Source organism: Zeugodacus cucurbitae, chromosome 4 (genome assembly GCF_028554725.1).
Source record: "Zeugodacus cucurbitae isolate PBARC_wt_2022May chromosome 4, idZeuCucr1.2, whole genome shotgun sequence".
NCBI lineage: Eukaryota > Metazoa > Arthropoda > Insecta > Diptera > Tephritidae > Zeugodacus > Zeugodacus cucurbitae.
Genome location: NC_071669.1, coordinates 36,974,060 through 36,992,025, shown reverse-complemented (window position 1 = coordinate 36,992,025; position 17,966 = coordinate 36,974,060). Strand labels below are relative to the sequence as shown.

General features: G+C 38.3%; 1 protein-coding gene across 1 annotated transcript in view; it reads right to left on the bottom strand.

Annotated features, from left to right (window-relative positions):
• Positions 1-17,966, bottom strand: part of LOC128921640 (uncharacterized) — a gene marked incomplete at its 3' end in the record, with an annotated part of 97,104 nt that overhangs the window by 51,197 nt on the left and 27,941 nt on the right. Inside the window, exon 2 of the mRNA XM_054229787.1 lies at positions 15,466-15,540. The remainder of the gene's footprint in view (positions 1-15,465; positions 15,541-17,966) is intronic.

Here is a 17,966-nt window from a genome sequence, read left to right as displayed (position 1 = left end):
ATAGTCAGGTGACTACAGTTTTATAAAATTGTTGAGATTCTATATCATTAGAAGGGTTCTTCGCCGGCAGATTGTCAATTGTTTTGTAGATTTTAGAAAAGTGTAATAATGTCAGTACGACACTAATTGCAGGCCTTCCTCTTCCTCTACTTCCACCAGCGGGTACTTCATCGATCACTTTCAAAGCTGCAGTTCTTTCGTCTTCTGTGGTTGAAATTAGGGTTTGGGACCTACCACATAAAAAATAATCACACAATGAAAATTCACTTGGACCTCTCCGAATAACCCTTCTAATAATTTGAATGAAGATGAAGATCGACCACCTAAATATTATACTTGTTATTAGTTTCGGAATAAAGAATATTTCTGAAGGCCGACTTTTTGTAGCCAAAAAAAAACCAAGTTACCAATTGTTAAAAAAAAAAAACAAAAGGTGTTTGTTTAATTTAACGATCGCACAGTAAAACACTTCTAATAGTTTTTAGTTTATTGAAACAATCTCATTGCAGACGACAAGGATAAATGGAAAATGTGGATACGCTTTGTAATGAGATGGTATATGTATGTAATAACATGCGTTATATATTTAGCGCTCGTGGAATGCCAAAATGAAACCGACCAATTGAGCCTCAAGAGCGGCGACCACCTTCTGCGCTGCTGGCATGTGCCAACACCAGCGAGTTTTTAGTCGCCTGGGAGCGCTTGGTCTAAAAAGCAGTAGGTCAGGCAGACACGCAACATTTGCGGTTGGCACTTCGAACAAATGAATGAGCAAAGCAATGAGGGCAAAGCAGAAGTTATGTGGAGGTGCACTTTGTCCCCACGAAGGAAAGGTTTGCACAAAAAAGAATGTTTGTTTTTCTAAGTTTCAACACTTTTCAATAAAATTTTTTATGTGTGTAAGCAATGCATAGTGGCTGCAAAAGCAAGTTTTCGTTAAGTTCATTCAGAGTTGCTTGCAGTTTTTGGCAAGCAAATCATTTATGTTGCATGGAAGTAGGCAAATCTATTGCAGATGATTAATTACTATTGGAGCTTTCAAGTTTGCAATTATGTCTAAGTTTGTGTAGTGGGCAAAGTAACTCGGTGTGGTCTGATTGCTAAGACGTTGTGTTAAAACTTTTCCAAAACCGTCAACGACGATTTGAAAGATTTTTTCAAAAAAATAAAAGCACTTTTTTGCAGAATACTCCCAAATGGAGGTTTAACAGATTCAATATGATTAAATGACCATAAAATGTATGTAAAGTTTTATAAACGCTTCCATATTTGTTAGGTTTTCGAGTAATCTTTCGGATTTATTTGTCATATTTTTGAAGGGATGGAGATTTTTTAATTCAGTATTTGGACCGATTATGGATTCTAGTTGTCGTATAGCAATTATTTTAATTTATAAGAGTGTCGGGTGTACAACTGAAGTTTTTGAGATTTCAAGCATTAGGAAGACAATAAGACTGAATTTCATGGAGCACATACATACATATTGAAAATGCTTTAGGCGGAAGCACTGTAAGTGTGTGTGTGTATTCCTATAACATATCTCCCATTCCACTGCATATTTTTTAGCTATTCATTCGTAACACAAGAGTATGAACCAACCTCCACACGCGTATCCGGTAAGAGCCATGGAAATACAGCAGGATAAATCGGCCGCAGTTTGTTTGCTCTGACATGAATGCAGAATGACATGATTGATGTTGAGAGTGTGGTCATAAAAAACCAGCTCTTACCTAATGGTTTTACTGTTAGAATATTGCGACTACCTATATAAATTTGTTAGTGTAAAATAACATTTCGTAAAATTGATGAGCATCTTAAAGATAAGTAAAGTAACACAAAAGCAAGCTCAGGGGTATGTATTAAGCCTTATGAAGTAGGCGAGGTTTTTTACATCTTAATAATTTCACGTTCAACGAAATACATGTAAAACTTCGGTTAGATGCTAATTGAATAAAATTAAAAAAAATATTGTGTGGATAAAAATACTCCATAGTCCCTCAGAATGCAGATAATTATTGCCGAAAAGTTAAGACTGTATACGCAATTTTTGGTAAATACTGCAGGCGTCCAATTGAGGTCAGCATAAAGTTCCATTAAGGACATACATCATATGTTGGTGTAATTTCCTTGGCGAAAATTCTTATAGCTAATATATGAAGTAATTTGTTTTTGTTAGTTAAGTGGTAAATTTCTGGAAAAAAGTTGAAAGAAGACAAGTAAGGAAGGGCTATGTTCGGGCGTAACATATTCGAAATAAAGGCTACTAGAAAACAAAAATCATTGTAAATAGTTTATGGGGACTGGGGTAACTCCTTTAGAATATCTGAGAGATTTACCGATATTTTCTATAAAAAGTTAGCCGCCTGGAGCCTGTGAGGTCCTCATGTTCATATCTGGGACCTTGAAAAGTTATAGTCTGATTTCGTTGTTTTTTATACAGGCTATGCCACACTAGAAATAAAGTATTTGTGCAAAGTATTGTTCCAATATCTTCATTGGTGCTTAATATATAGATTGCTAAGTGAAGGAATCAGATGAGATTCAAAATTGTGGTATAAGGAAAGTAGGCGTGGTTGGAAACGGATTTCTCTCATTTTCCAACTATGTTATTAGGATGCCAAAAATCGAATTTTGCTCAAATTGGTGGAGTAGTTTCCCGTGGGCAGAACAAATTTTACCATTACAAATTTTCTATAAAAATAACCCTATATACAACTCTTTTATTTTTGGGTGTTACATACAACCGTTATGTGCAACATGTTGCGTGAGTATAAAAACCATTTCCGAGTGTTATAAATAAGGAGAATCGGAAGGTAAATCAAAAATGTCCTCTTGGTCAGATCTCTTACTAATACAACGCTTGATAAGTATTACTCTATAACATAATGACCCATGTATTTCAGACATCTTATCTTCTGTCCAACTAATATCTCTCACTTCTTCATTGGTTCTCGCTCTTTCTCTGACAATGGCTAGAAAATTGGCCAATAACTTGAGTTGACTGTGCTTTAATATATCGGAGTCCAGCGGATGTCTACTAAATGCGCTTTAACGAGAAAAAGTTTCATATTTGAACTCCAGTAAATATTGCTGATAGAAATACGATTTCTTTAAGTTTGCCTTTTGGCGCTGCTGAGTTTCGATCCATCACACGGCGAGTGAGGCTCGAGGCTGTTGGTCATAGCAGTGTCTCCATTTGTCTTTAATTCGTTGCACTCTTGCTCTTCCAACGGCATAAAATATTGCGCAATTTGTCTACGATTTTGTTTAAAGACGCGCTGCGAATGATACCCATTCTTGTACGGCGTAACCACACAAGAATGTCGGTTTTTCTGGGCCACGTGTATGCCTCCGGCTTCCGCGCTAGCTGGCTCTGTCGAGTGCAGTCAAACGACAAAGCAATGAGTCAACCGCGAATATCTGTAAACCGTCGCCACAAGTCTGAAATTTACAGTCAACTGCCGTTGCGGTTGATGATGCTGCAACGGTTGCCGTTGCAATTGCGGTGGCGGTGGCGGTGGCGGCTCCAGCCAGCGTTGTGCGTTGCGCTCCATTTACAAAAGGCGACAACAGTTCGCGGAAGTTGTGCCCAGCGACAGGTTGAATTGTGTCAGGACACGGGAGCTGCCTCACCTCCTGCTCCCTTGTACTCTCAAAAGCATGCCCGTTGCATAACTTCAGAGATATATGTACTCGTATATGCATCAGCGTCACGTTGCAACCAACTGCATGGAGACCCGCTTACATAACACAGAAACAGGTAATATATGATAATACTTTTTACAGTTATTATTATTATTATTATTATTTTCAGCATTTTTTATGGCAACGCGGATTTAGAAGCAATTTTGTTGCTGCTCTGACTGCTGGCGTTGCCAGTTGTTTGTTGGTTTGTTATTCGCTTTAGTTGTTGTTTTAGTGCGCCACTTGCCGTTGCTCACACCCCGCCACAGCCTTTCAGTTTCTCATTCAAATTCAGGAATGTTGCCGTTGGAGCCACGCAGGACGGGGGCTGCCCAGTCGGTATTGTTTGTTTTTGTGCCGTTATGCTGCACGTAATGAATAGAGATTTATGTGTTTGTTGTGGTTTTTTTGTGCGCCATTTTTTGTTCTTTTCTTGCTATGTGTATGTGTTTGTGTTGTTTTTGGGTATGTGTATTGACGCATTGTTGTTGTGCCGGTTTTTGCCATTATTTAATTTTTAACAGAAATCGCTGCTGACGTTGTAGCTTTCATTGTTGCTGACGTTGTTTTTGCTCTCGCCTTTCTTGTTGGCATTATTGTTTCGCGCGTGACTGGCATCCTTTTTTTTGTTATTTACAATATTTTTATAACGCAACTTTTTTGGCTGCACTATTCATGCAAATGCGTTTTATTATCCGGCTGAATTTTCATGTTTTTCTTTTTATTTTTGTAATTATTTAAAGTGCTGAAAAATGCTTCCGGCTTTGAAAAATGCAAAAAGAGTGGATATTGGAGTCCGCGGCGGCCGCCGCCTGCACCATGTTATGGTTTTAATGTTGGCGTAAGCAGGAAAACATCGTCGAGAGTAATGTGAGTGAAGTTGTTGATGTATCCACTGGGGATTTCGACGCCAAGAGAGCTTTGTAAAATATTATTAAATTAAATCTGGGGAAAGTGTACATTTGAGGTAAAAATGTAGAAAAGTGCCGCCATCGACAATATATAATTTTTTGTTAAGTGACTAGCTAACTGAGAGCTTCTTCTCCTGTACACCTCGTATAAGTTTTCCCCAATATTACTTCAGAATTTCCTTTTGTGATGTTGTACTAAGCTCTGCTGCGTTTGCTTGCCTTGTATGGTGTTAATTTTATGGCGATTTATTTGGTTAATTTATAGTTCATTCTTTAGATTTCCTTTAGTTTAGTTTAGTTCTTTCCTCTGGTTTTACGACGTACGCGTACAAATTTAAAATGAAAATAACTGGTTTAATACGTATAAAGTGACATTGGCAGTTAATTAGGTCTAACAAGTCGGAAAGCTCACCATTTCTTGTGAACGCTTGACCCTCACAAAGAAACGAAACATTTCATACTACATAAGTTTTAGTACCAGATGACATAATGCCAATCGAAATATTGTTGCCGGATTATATTATGACATGTTCTATTGAGATATATGTTTTTAGTTATTTGATTTTAGTTATTTATTATATGATATGATTACGTAGGTATTGTGGATGTTGAACGACGCACACGATCATGTGCTGATGAAATTAATGATATTAATTGATTCAAAAAGTTTTATCTGTACAACTTCCGATTGCTTTTGCAGTAACCATTGGATGGTATCCCCAATCTCCACGCACAGTTCTTATGTCGTTCCTTTTAAATTTTAACAATCGGCAAGTTCGACTCATATTCCATACAAGCCACATTTGTCTACTTGTTGAACAAGTCAGGGATTATTTCCACTGAGACTTAGTCAACTCTATGACATATTTGTCGATTAGGTGTTTACCTTAACGACTTTAGTGATTTTAAAGCCGCTTGGCTGTCTGTGAATATAAATTTGCTTCTTGTTGTATGCACTATCTTTGTCAAAATAAGAAGGTCTTCATTGATTGCAGTAACCTCCGCTTGAAAGACACTACAGAAATCCGGTAATGGGAAGGCAATATCTAGCTTTGCTGAAAAAGCTTGCTGCTTGATCGAACTCGACATACGAGCAATTGCTTTTTTTAAATACATACTTTGGAATTAACATATATGTGGGTTTCCATTAAAAGCGCGACACTTTATTCTTTTTTTAATTAACTTTATGTCAATTGTATTTTAACCGCACATATTTAATTCACGTGGCGGCGCGACCGCCTTCGACAAACTTCACTTAACAACTAAAAGCTTACATGATATTACAAGTGGCTGATCTATCTGGATCATCCAATAAGGTCCGTTACAATTATGGCCACTGATGGACGCTTCGTTGACTTATCGATTAATGGCAAGGTTGCGATCCGTACTATAAGTTATTCGGTCAGTAACAATATTGCCACCTGCCCTATATATTGTCCATTCCTACATATATCAAATTGTTGATGCCATGAAGAGGTACATTTAGTTGCTTACTCAGATCTTCAGCATTGGCTCCTCTGCCTTATATTTGTGTGGTTAAAAATATCAAAAGGAATGTTTACACCGCTTAACTCTGGGGCTATTGACGAGCTGAAGTCAAACATGTGCGATTAACAGATCGCTATAACGGTCGAAAAACTAATGGCAAACAGAGCCAACAGACATCAAAGATTAAAGTGCAACAATTAATTTTTGATCTGTTAGCAAGTTCTAAGATATTTGATGGAGAAGAGGAGAATAAATCTCAATGTCTTAACAATTTAGTGCTGAAATACTATCATGATCTTTCTTTGTTGAGCTCAGTGTTTAAAAAAAAATGCCTTAATTCTCTTCACACAATTATTTTCTCAGTAGAAAGGACTGTAAGTAAGACGGCCATACTACGTCAAACTATCGAGGAAGGTGCAAAAGCCTTAAAGTGCCGATTAATGACTCTTTCATGGTTCTGGGAAAATGCTTGAATGAATTGCTAGAACTACAAGTGGGATAGTTTTTAAATTCAATAAGCAAATACCGTATTTATGTAAAGAGCATTCCGCCTCATTTACTTGATCATTGCAGCCGGCGTGAAACCTTCCCACAGTAATTAGAAACGCCGAGGACGTGTGAATTGCCTGAATGGACTGGATGAGCTTTCTTTTATCTGCCTGACAAAAGCACTCGTGATCATGGTTGGGATAAGAACAAATCATGTGAAAAACAGCGCCAGCTCGCATGGACAGTCAGACGGTGTGAAGAAGTGCGTTTCAAGTAAACTAAGAGGCACTCTTAGGTGCATACTCCAAAGCCGACTCGCACTCATAACTCGAGCTGTCATTCGGCATTGTGTGGAAAATGAAGTGACACTTGCTTCGCATATGTGTGTAGTAACTGTACATTGTGGCACTACTTGTGCTACAACTATGTTGAACTGAAGGAAGCTTAAAGGAGGAAAGGAGTAAAAGTTATTCCGTAAATTAAATGTTAGCACAGTTAAAAGGGAAAAAATGGAATAAAGAAAACGGCAAGTTGAATGTGCCGTTATGTGCGAAGCATTTGCAAGTGGCAGAGCAATGTGCGAAAGGTATGGCATGGCAATAGTAATAAAGAATATGCGCTCGCTAGTGAAAAGCGGCTAACGAGCAGAGGACCAGAGGAGCGGAGTTGTGCGGCGCCATGGCAGAAGTGGAAGAAGAAGAGGCCGGTATGTGACCGGAACAGATGCCACCAAGTGCGTGTGTGTGGTTGTGTGCGCCTACAAAGACGACATTTGTGCATAATACCACACATGAAAAGATCTCAAATGGAAATTCACACAACTCGCACGCAAACACCCACACTCGCGCATGCAAAATATACATTCATAAGTATTTCTTTTTATTTTCATTGAAAAGGGATCGCAATTGTGCCAACACAAGCTCTTGGTATCGAGAAGTGGTCCAGCTACTCACGTGAGCGCATCTGTTTGCGGGCACGGCACAACTCCGACGGGAATATATAATATTAGAAGACACTCATGCGGAGAGTTTAGCAGAAATTTATTTTACATTTCCCAAAAGGACGGATGGAGCTTAGAAGCGTGCGTGGCATTTGTATTGCTGCGTAGCTGTCATTTTCATATGTTCGGTGCTGCATACATTTTTATAAGTGGGGTGCCTCGGCGTATGAGCAACAAAATTATGGGATAAATAAAATGTGTTGAAATTTTACGAGTGGATACAATGCGTTTGTTAGCTGAGGTGGACAGATTCGGCAAAACTGACAAAAACGTAGAGAGTGGGCGGAGGAAAGTATGGTAAGTATTGCCGAAAGGAATCATTCCAAGTTCAACTGTGCTTGTGACAAATGACAGGAAGTGGAAGAATTCTTGCTTAGCCACACAGCTGTAATTCACTGAGAGTAGCTTCGTTGGCTCGGAGCTGGTGTCAAATAAAAATACTTAAGCAAAGATATTTTCCAAAAAAAGAACAAAGAACAACAAATATTTGGTTGGAAATGCGGTTGCAAGCAGGAAATTAATTTAAAATATTGCACAAGTTTCAGTTGTTGCACTTTGCATTTTAGAGTAAAACACCATGAGGCATCACAATGAACTTCGTTTGTGAACAAAATCGAATGCGATTTATGATCCTCTACTAACTCCTATGGGAATTCATGTGTCAAACTGAATCAAGAATGAATCTTGCCATCACAATTTTTTTTTAAGTCATAATCATGTATGTAATCCGTCACAGTCAAATGGAAAATAGAAATTTGTATGAGTGATTCTGATAATGTTTTTCGTGCATTATGCTTTGAACAAGACGACACATAGACGACTGCACCACACGATGTAGCGACGGCTAAATTTTCTTGACTATAAATGTTGCTTTGAAGCCAGAGTCCTGAATATTTTGAAGACGGCAATGATATATCAAACCGCAATTTCGTTGTTGCCATACTAAAACCTTTGACTTCAATAAAATTTACATATTTAGTTCAAAGTGAAATTTGTTGTGCAAAAAATGTATAAATAAGTCTATTTATTTGTTTTAGATTATCTATTGTTATTACAAATGATATATCAAAGCTATTTTACGCTTCTGCTGGCAAAATAACGTTATGCTTATAAAAGCTTTAAACACACACAATCTTAATCGGATAAAGATCGGGGTATTGTAGGGGCCGCTCTATGCTCTAAAGACTTATTTAACTATTTTGTCGATGTGTTTTGGATCCCCATCCTGTTTCAAAAGGACAAAAGGACAGGGTAGATGCTCACATCTATAAAGACTGCTAAATTCCTCATTTGGTCATCTATTTTAACGGTGGTCTAAAATGCCACCATGTAAAGTAAAGCCACAGTTTTCATGCTTTTGTGTTTGTTTCACATGATGACTTTGGATGCTTTCGTTAACTTATACCGTCGGAGTGAAATCGGTTAATTTTCATTACGTCTGACCGAATCTCACGATACAAATTTTATTTTAGAAATTTGAAAAATGGTTTAGAGATTTTTTTTTTGCAAAAATTTCTCTCTTTCGTCAACACCAGAATGCAGTACAGTACATTCAATAAAGAATGCTAATACCAACATCACACCAGGCCCAGATAACAGAGCTCTGACTAGGTAGGGTCAGGCCGTCAAACAAGAACACAGAGCAATTTGTATTACTTTGCTATCAGAATTAAGTCTTCTCTTTGAAGCAGAATGTACTCCATAGAGTTGGTGCAGTGGGCTTTTTTTACTAACGCTAATGTAAGCCACAAATATTGCTGGGCCATCAAGGTTCGGTTCTTGTGCGGTGAGCGAATGCCAAATGCAAATCCGTCAGCATTCAAGCGAGAGCTCTGCAGCTATTCACTGCGTGGGATTAATTCCAATTCTAGTTGGGGTTCATAGGACGGAAGAAAGTTTGTCTTTGTGACATCTACTACAGCGGCCATATAAAGGAGCGCAAATTTGGTGTTGGATTTCATCTCGGTGGATGAACGTCTAGCCACAATCCGCATCAAAACGAGGTTCTTCGACATATCGCTTATTAGCGCCCACGCCCCGACGGAAGAGAAGGACGATGTGACCAAAGACACTTTCTATGAGCGCCTCTAACACACATATGAGCGCTGCCCCCGCTACGATGTCAAAATCGTGCTTGGCGATTTTAACGCTAGGGTGGCAAGAAGGCCCGCTTGCGCCCAAAATATGGTCGTCTGTAGTACTAGTTTCCAGCATTAGAAAATGCATCAAGCTACTTGGTTGTCCCCCGATCGAACGACACGCAACCAAATCGATCATGTTGTGATAGATGGACGACATGTCTTCAGTGTTTTTGATGTGCGTACGCTCCGTGGTCCCACTATCGACTCGGACCACTATCTTGTAGCAGCTAAGATACGCACTCGCCTCTGTGCAGCAAAGCGCGCACGTCAACAAACACAAGGAAGGTTCGACATCGAGAAACTGCAATCACAACCGACAGCCGAACGATTTTCTACTCGACTTGCACTCCTGCCCTCTGAGAACACTCATCAGCGACTCGGTATAAGGAGTCTGTGGGACAGCATATCAAGCTCCTTGCGTACAGCTGCAACCGAAACCATTGGCTTTCGGAAAAGTCAAAAAAACAGCTGGTATGATGAGGATTGTCGTCTCGCAGTGGAGAGAAAACTGATTGCCTACCTCGCAATGTTGCGATCGACCACAACACGAGCGGGATGGGAAAGATACCGAGAGCTGAAGAGGGAAGCGAGACGCATTTGTAGACAAAAAAAGTAAGAGTCCGAAATGCGTGAGTATGAAGAGCTTGACAAGCTGGCCGACAGGGGTAATGCTCGAAAATTATACGAAAAGATCCGGCGACTAACAGAAGGTTTCAGTACCGGAGCACACTCCTGTAGGACCCCCAGAGGTGATCTAGTGGTTGATGCCAAGAGTACACTGAGTTTGTGGAGAGAACACTTCTCCGAACTGCTGAATGGCAGTGTAAGTACAACACCAACCCGAACCCGATTCCCTAATCGATGAGGATGGAACAGATGTTCCATTACCCGACCATGAAGAAATTCGAGTAGCAATTACCCGTTTGAAGAACAACGAAGCGGCGGGGGCCGATGGATTGCCGACCGAACTATTCAAATACGGCGGTAAAGAACTGATAAGGTGCATGCATCAGCTTCTTTGCGAAATATGGTCGGAAAAAAGCATGCCCAACGATTGGAATCTAAGTGTTCTCTGCCCAATCCACAAAAAGGGGACCCCACAATATGCGCCAACTACCGTGGGATAAGCCTCCTTAACATCGCCTATTCTAATGGGTCTGGTGGTGAACGAGGACAGGACGAAATATCTTCTGTCATCATAAAACAGTCAGCACATTCGCGTCTTGGTTCCCACGTCACTGTTGACAGTCATAACTTTGAAGTTGTAGATAAATTCGTTTATCTGGGAACCAGCATTAACAGCAATAACAATGTCAGCCTGGAAATCCAACGCAGAATTACTCTTGCCAACAGGTGCTACTTTGGAATGATTAGCAATTGAAAAGTGAAGTCCTCTCTCGACGAACAAAAACCAAACTGTACAAGTCCCTCATCATTCTCGTCTTACTTTATGGTGCAGAAGCGTGGACGATGTCAACATCTGATGAGGCGACACTGGGAGTTTTCGAGAGAAAGGTTTTGCGGAAGATTTATGGTCCCTTAAACATTGGCAACTGCGAATACCGCAGACGATGGAACGATGAGCTGTACGATTTATACGACAACATTGACATAGTTCAGCGAATAAAAACATAGCGGCTACGCTGGCTAGGTCATGTTGTTCGAATGGACGAAAATGCTCGAGCTCTGAAAGTGTTCGATGTTGTGGGCTCGGCTATAATCGCGTAAGCGGTTTCTACTCCAATCAAGAAGAAGAAGTCTTAAGACATATAAAGATAAGATAGTAGCTATGCCTTCTATAAGGGTTAGGCCAGTTCAGAGCTCTTAAGCGGACTCATTTTGACAATATTTTCTGAGAATCTATCGTTATAAACCAAAAAAATCTTAGGCTGGCCTAACCCCAGTATAGTTCTCACTTTGATTTAACCTTCAGTGTACTTCATGCGAATTCCCGTCCAAATTTAGCAGTTTCCCTATCAATATTTTTTCACAACTTGATAAGTCGAATTTTTGCCTGAAAATTTATTTTTACCACAATCTGTTCAAATTGTTTTGGTATTGAGAATCTATATTGATCATATGAAAGGGATATTTTTTTATTAAAATATGCGCAAATAATAGGAATGTACGTCAATGCTACAAAGAAGCAAAACACGTTTTCATAGCAAAAAGGACAGGCAAAAGTCCGAACGGTGGGAGATGACACAAGAAGTTCAGTAAACAGCTTAGGAAAAGATAAAACCAAATTAAAGCTTTATATAAGGCCTGATTTAAGTGAATAAAGCCAAGCTTCCCTTGGAAATTCCTTTCAAATTGTAAAGTACATGATGCACTGTCAAGCCTCCCAAGCCTTTGTATCAGCTCACATGATTTGCTTTATCTAAATATTTACTCGAGGCAAGCAGACAGAAGTTCAAACTGAACACATAATTTGCCATTAAACAAGCAGAGCTATATGGTTAAATATTTAAATAGTACTCTGTTATTAGTATGTGGGAATATATGAGTACACACAGGGTTGAGAGTGTAGTAGCCATTAGTATCAAATAAAAGACGAAGCTTATGACAACCTTTATTAGTTTGAAGTCGAATGTCAAATTAAAATTAAATAATGAAATTAATCGCTTTAACACTAGCCAGTAAGCTGAAAATCATTTGTGAATAAAGTGAGATAATGAATCTGAATATGGAGCTGTGTATTTGCATTGTGTGTATATTCGAACCGTGTTTCAGACAATCTAATAAAATGCACACAATAATCGAAATAGATCGTTCTATTTATAGAAAGTTTCTTTTAGCTATCTCTTGCTCAAGAAGGAATTCGATGAATCCTTTCTCTGTGCGTGTATAAGTCAGAGACTATATTAAAGAATTTTTTAAAATCTGTTGAATATTTTAGCTTGTCAATTACCCTTGAACACACGCATATAGATATGTAGAAGACATGCACTCGGCGCTGCTGAGTAAACAAGCTTCCGGCGCTTTTAAAGAGTACAGTAACCCCGTATTTGTTTGTGTCTATAAAGGCCTGCACAGGAGTCTCTCCAACCCCAACCTTTGAATTAGAATAGAAAAGTGACTACGCGTCAATATTTCCGACTGCAGTGCCGTCGAAGCGGAAGCAGAGGTCAACGATTGCGGCGAAATTCTATGACGAAAGCCATGTGTTCTCTCTATTACCTTTCGGGCATTCAGGTAAATAAAATAGTGGAAAAGTACCAGTGCCTTGCTACGAGCGCAGCAACTTTCTGTCTGCGCAAACACACTGTTCTACAAAGCGGCAGACACACAGCTGAGAACGCGCACATCCCAGCTCCACACGCGCAATAGCACATGTTAGGACATCCACCAGTTGTTGCCAAGTCTAATGGCCACCAGACATGTCAATCGTCTGAGGAGAGCTCACGACATTGTGGATGACACAGCGTCGACATTGATGGTTTTCGTGGTGGTTTGCACCGTAATCTCAGCGACATGCAAGAGTGTGTCTAATGGCGATTCTTTTTGTATTTGTGTGTGTGTGGTCTCTAGACGATTTGCCTGTGGTCGCCATTGGAGAACGTTGCTCAAGGGGATGGGTAGACTCTGCGGTGGGTGGGTGGCGTTAGGCGACATGCTGTCGTCACCAGCATCATTGGTTGTTTACTCAATCGTGCAAGGTTTTCAATAAAAGTTCAACGTTTTCCTAACTGAAGTTAGCGATAACGATAACGCTGCTGTTGGCTCTCTTACCTTGTTTGCGGTTTGCCTTGAATGTCAACAACCTCGAGGTATTCAGGGAAAATTCTGCAGCGAAAACATTATTAAACAGAAATCATACCTCCGCGGTAAATGTAACACGTGTTTCCATTAGAACCTATGTACTTGTGTTCATATATAAAATATTTAGCTTTATATTATACTAGCAGACACGGCCACACGGTTTTGTGGCTAAAGTATACATTAAATTAGTAAATCTTTCAATGCATAGAAAAAATTCTTACGCATAAAGACGTACGTTATAGCCGATAAATTTTAAAGTGATTGATAGACATTATTGTAGATCTGTGTTAAGCGTAAATCATTATAATTTGTAAAACTTTGATTTTTTTAATCGTATATTGGAGAAGGTAACAAATGACCAAATTTCATAGTTGGCTTTATCTTGGCTTTGGTGACGATATTAATAACCTTCTTCACAGCCAGTCTTGTTCTTTTGCAAAGTTTGATGTTGATTTATGTTACGCAGCATGATGACAACTCACACTACTTTTAATTGCAAGTGAGTGGGGATAGTCCAGCAATTTAAAATAGTCTGTGGGATAATTGAATACGTCATCCTGATTTGTAGCTGTGTCAACTCTCCTTTAACGAAATTCTAATTTGTCGCATAAAGATCAAAGAGATCTTTGTTTTTTTACCACCAATATAGGTCATTCAATCAGCCAGTGACAGAAACCCGTTAAAAATGTTATTATTCCATCGACTTTTCAACTGCGTCGCTACCATTTTCAACTATTTCTACAATCGCAGTATGATATTGTTGCAAAAACACTCATATGTTAGTTGTTAATTGGCGATTCTTTATGTGTCGCCACAAATTAGATGATTTTAGGAATGTTATTAGTTCGTCAGCAACAGTTGATCCAGGAATAGTCAGGCGAAAATCACCTACCAACAGAATCATGGCTTCACAAAAAATATTTTCTTTGTCTTTTAATGTCCTGTGCAGTACCTCCAGCGACTTGAATATCTGGAAAATCTTCTTTATAGCTTTTTTTTTTGACGATTTTGCAGACTGGTGTTTCGTTGATTTTAAGAGTAATTTCAAGGCCGAATTGCCGTTTGTCTGCCTACTAACAGGTGCCAAGTTGCCCCTATTCCCATTATAACTGGGCGTTGAAAATGAGTGAAATCGGTTCAGGAATTACCTCAACCATCATGTACTATATATGCTGATTTTCATTATTCTATTGGACTTTATTTCAAATTGTGTGTAATAAAATTCAATCAATAAATTGCGAGAGTAGTTCGGTTGCCTTTCCCTACTTGTTACAAATTGTTTTGGGCTATCGACACAGCCTTATGCAATTGAACAATGATAAAAATATTTTAACAAAGCAACAATGACAACTTTCAAAATATTTTATTTTTTGTTTTGTATTTTTTTTTTTAAATTTTGTTGTCAATTCAAATAAAATCATCTTCTTGTTATCTTCCACACAATTTTTCGATATATACTTACTTTCTAATCCTTCCCTGGCCTTCCATAAATATTTCAAAACTAAAATTAGCCTCCTCGAGTTTTTTCGAGACTAACGACACAAATTGTTTGTATGAGGGATTAGAAAATTGTGGATTTAATACTTTTTCAGGCAATTTTTCTAAGTTTTATATTATAGATTTAGTGCTAAAGCTATGGTGGCAAGAAAGAGTTATTTTTTTTTTAAATTATCTGCGTAAGAATCTCAAATACCAGATTGAAAGAGTTGTTTCGGCCACATCGGCGGTAGTTGTAATTGCACAAATTTTTTCTCGCGATTAAACAATAAAAGCGAGACTCGATAGACAATCAATACTTCCAAGTTTGCTGGAGTTTGCTAACATTTCAAAACTTTTTAATCGAGGAAAATCGTGTTCTTTGATTCAGTATTAATTATGTCAGATCGTTGTGTGAGGACCACTAAGCCAAATTCCAGAGTAATAATAAGTTACTGAAAGCTGGGGACCATGGAATATTTCTTTTACGAGTGTTGACAGAAGTTATGCTTACCTCTAAGCTGTGTGATAAAATGCCTCTGATCCTTTTTTGACTCTGTTTTCTCTTCGATGGAAATAGATTATCGACCTGTGAGAAGATACGGACAAGATATTGATAAGTAGACTCAAATTTACTCCATAAACAGGGAGCGTTAAAGATTTTGTGATGTTTTTAATATAATACTTTTCATATTTTCATAATACATTTTGCTTATAAATAATATAACAAATTAAAACTAATTTTAACATGGTTGCTACTAGCATATTGTTGGGGTGTTACCGAACATTTTATACTCTCGCAATTTATTTATGCAATTTTATTAAAATAACACACCGTTGGACTCATATATTCGGCATAAAGTCCACTAGAATAGTCACAACGAAGATACGTTATACCTACGACTATACTATAACTTAATTTTGCTAAAATGTCTCACATATTTCACCCATTTTTGTCACAGAAACACTTTATTAGAAAAAAAATCAATCTGAATTTCTTTAAAATGTCTAAGAATTACTTAAACGTTCGGTAAAAAATTATTCTTCGACACTTAGTTCTTCATGCTCGATATCTGGGACTTGAAAATGTATGGTCCTTTACATTCTTTGGTTCTTGATGAATATATTATAAAGTGGGAATTCGAAATTGGGAAGTAGGTGGTTATAAACGGATTTCACCCACCCATTTTCCATTGGTAACATCTAAGTGGCAATTATACAAAACTAGCTCTTTACCCGCGGCTTCGCCCGCAGTGGAGTCATTAAATAAGTATGAGAGACAAAGGGTAAGGGTATAATAATAGAAATGAGTCAATATGATAACTAAATTTGATTGTTTGGCTGAGATCAACAATTTTTAAAAATTACTACAGACAGAAGTTTCACCACTTTAATATATGCTTATTGAAATGCAACAACAAATGTTAAAATATATTTCACCGTAACACAAATAAATAATTCTGAATTCTAACAATTTAAAAAAATAAAATACAAAGTATTAATTTAAGATATTTTTGTAGGCAATGTTATAAGTTTTCCTGTCGCGTGCAAATTTGTGTAAATTCCTGGCATTAGATACACGTGAACAGGCTACATAAAGATGACCATGAGAGAAGCATGGGTTTTCTAAATGCACTCCTGCTACCTGTAATGTTTGTCCTTGTGCTTGTTTATAATAACAGCAAAGCTAAGCTTGACGGGAAACTGAATGCTTTTTAATTGGAATGGAAGGTCAGTGGGAATAATTGGTATCCGAGGTATTATAACACTATTTCCCTTACCGACACCTGTTAAAATAGTAGCACCAAGTATGTTTTGTCCCAATTTTGTTATCCGAAGCTTTGTTCCATTACATAGCCGAGGAGCATCTAGATTTCGCATAAGCATTACTGGTACATTTAGTTTCAATTGAAGTTTATGTGACGGTACACCCGATAGTGCAAGTGAATTTAAAAACTCCACAGGATATGAAGTACTTAGTTCCGTATCCATAATTGTATCCATTGACAAATATTCCTTCATTTCTCCCTGAACCTCGTTTAAAATGTCAGTGTTGATCCTATTAACGATTTCATTTCTTGGTGCTAATATTGCTCTTGCACACAACCACTGATCACTACACAAATTTTGTTGCAATTCCGGAAAAACATTAGCAATGAGATCCACATCACTTTCTACTAATCTATCTAATATCTTGACAGTGATATGTAGCCTTCAGCGTCAACATCTAAACAACCATCACCAATTTTCAACAACATTTCTGCGTAAAGTCCTGAATCCACGTCATTATGAAGATGCACCCTCATATTCGTTTTCAGGCGGAGTTTTTCAACCGTCGACCCTAAGCTTGACGATTTAATGCACGCTTGAATTCCATCTGCTGGTGTCCCCCTCTGAATCACTGGGAAGGTTTGACGGAAATCACCAGCCAATAAAACTACCATGCCTCCCATTATATCTGTACTATCTCGCAAGTCCTGGAGGGTCCGGTTTAAAGCTTCTATAGCCTTCTTGTGGGACATTGTACTTTCATCCCACACTAAAAGCTTGCATTCTCGTGAACTATTTTTACTAAAATTACAGATGGGCGAATCTTCCTGTGCCAAATTCAATGGTAATTTTAAAACGGAATGTGCCGTACGACCGCCGTTTATTAGCGTCGCGGCAATACCTGACGAAGCTACGGCAACTGCTATTTTTTGGTCTTTTCTGACGGACATTAATAATAAGTTAAGTAAAAACGTTTTTCCAGTTCCTCCTGGTGCATCGAGAAAGAAGAGTCCACCACTACCGGAGTCTATTTTACGTAAAACTTGATGGAAAACATGATTTTGCTCTGGAAGTAATTGAGGAACTAATTCTGTCACTTGATGTTGGAGTGCTATGAAATCATAATCTAGTTCTCGCGCAATTTAATTATCAAAATCATCCATATTGTCTCGTCGAGGGCTCGACATTCCCAAATTATCTAATTTTTTTCCAACCATCGTAAAAACCTTGTTTTCGATTATAATT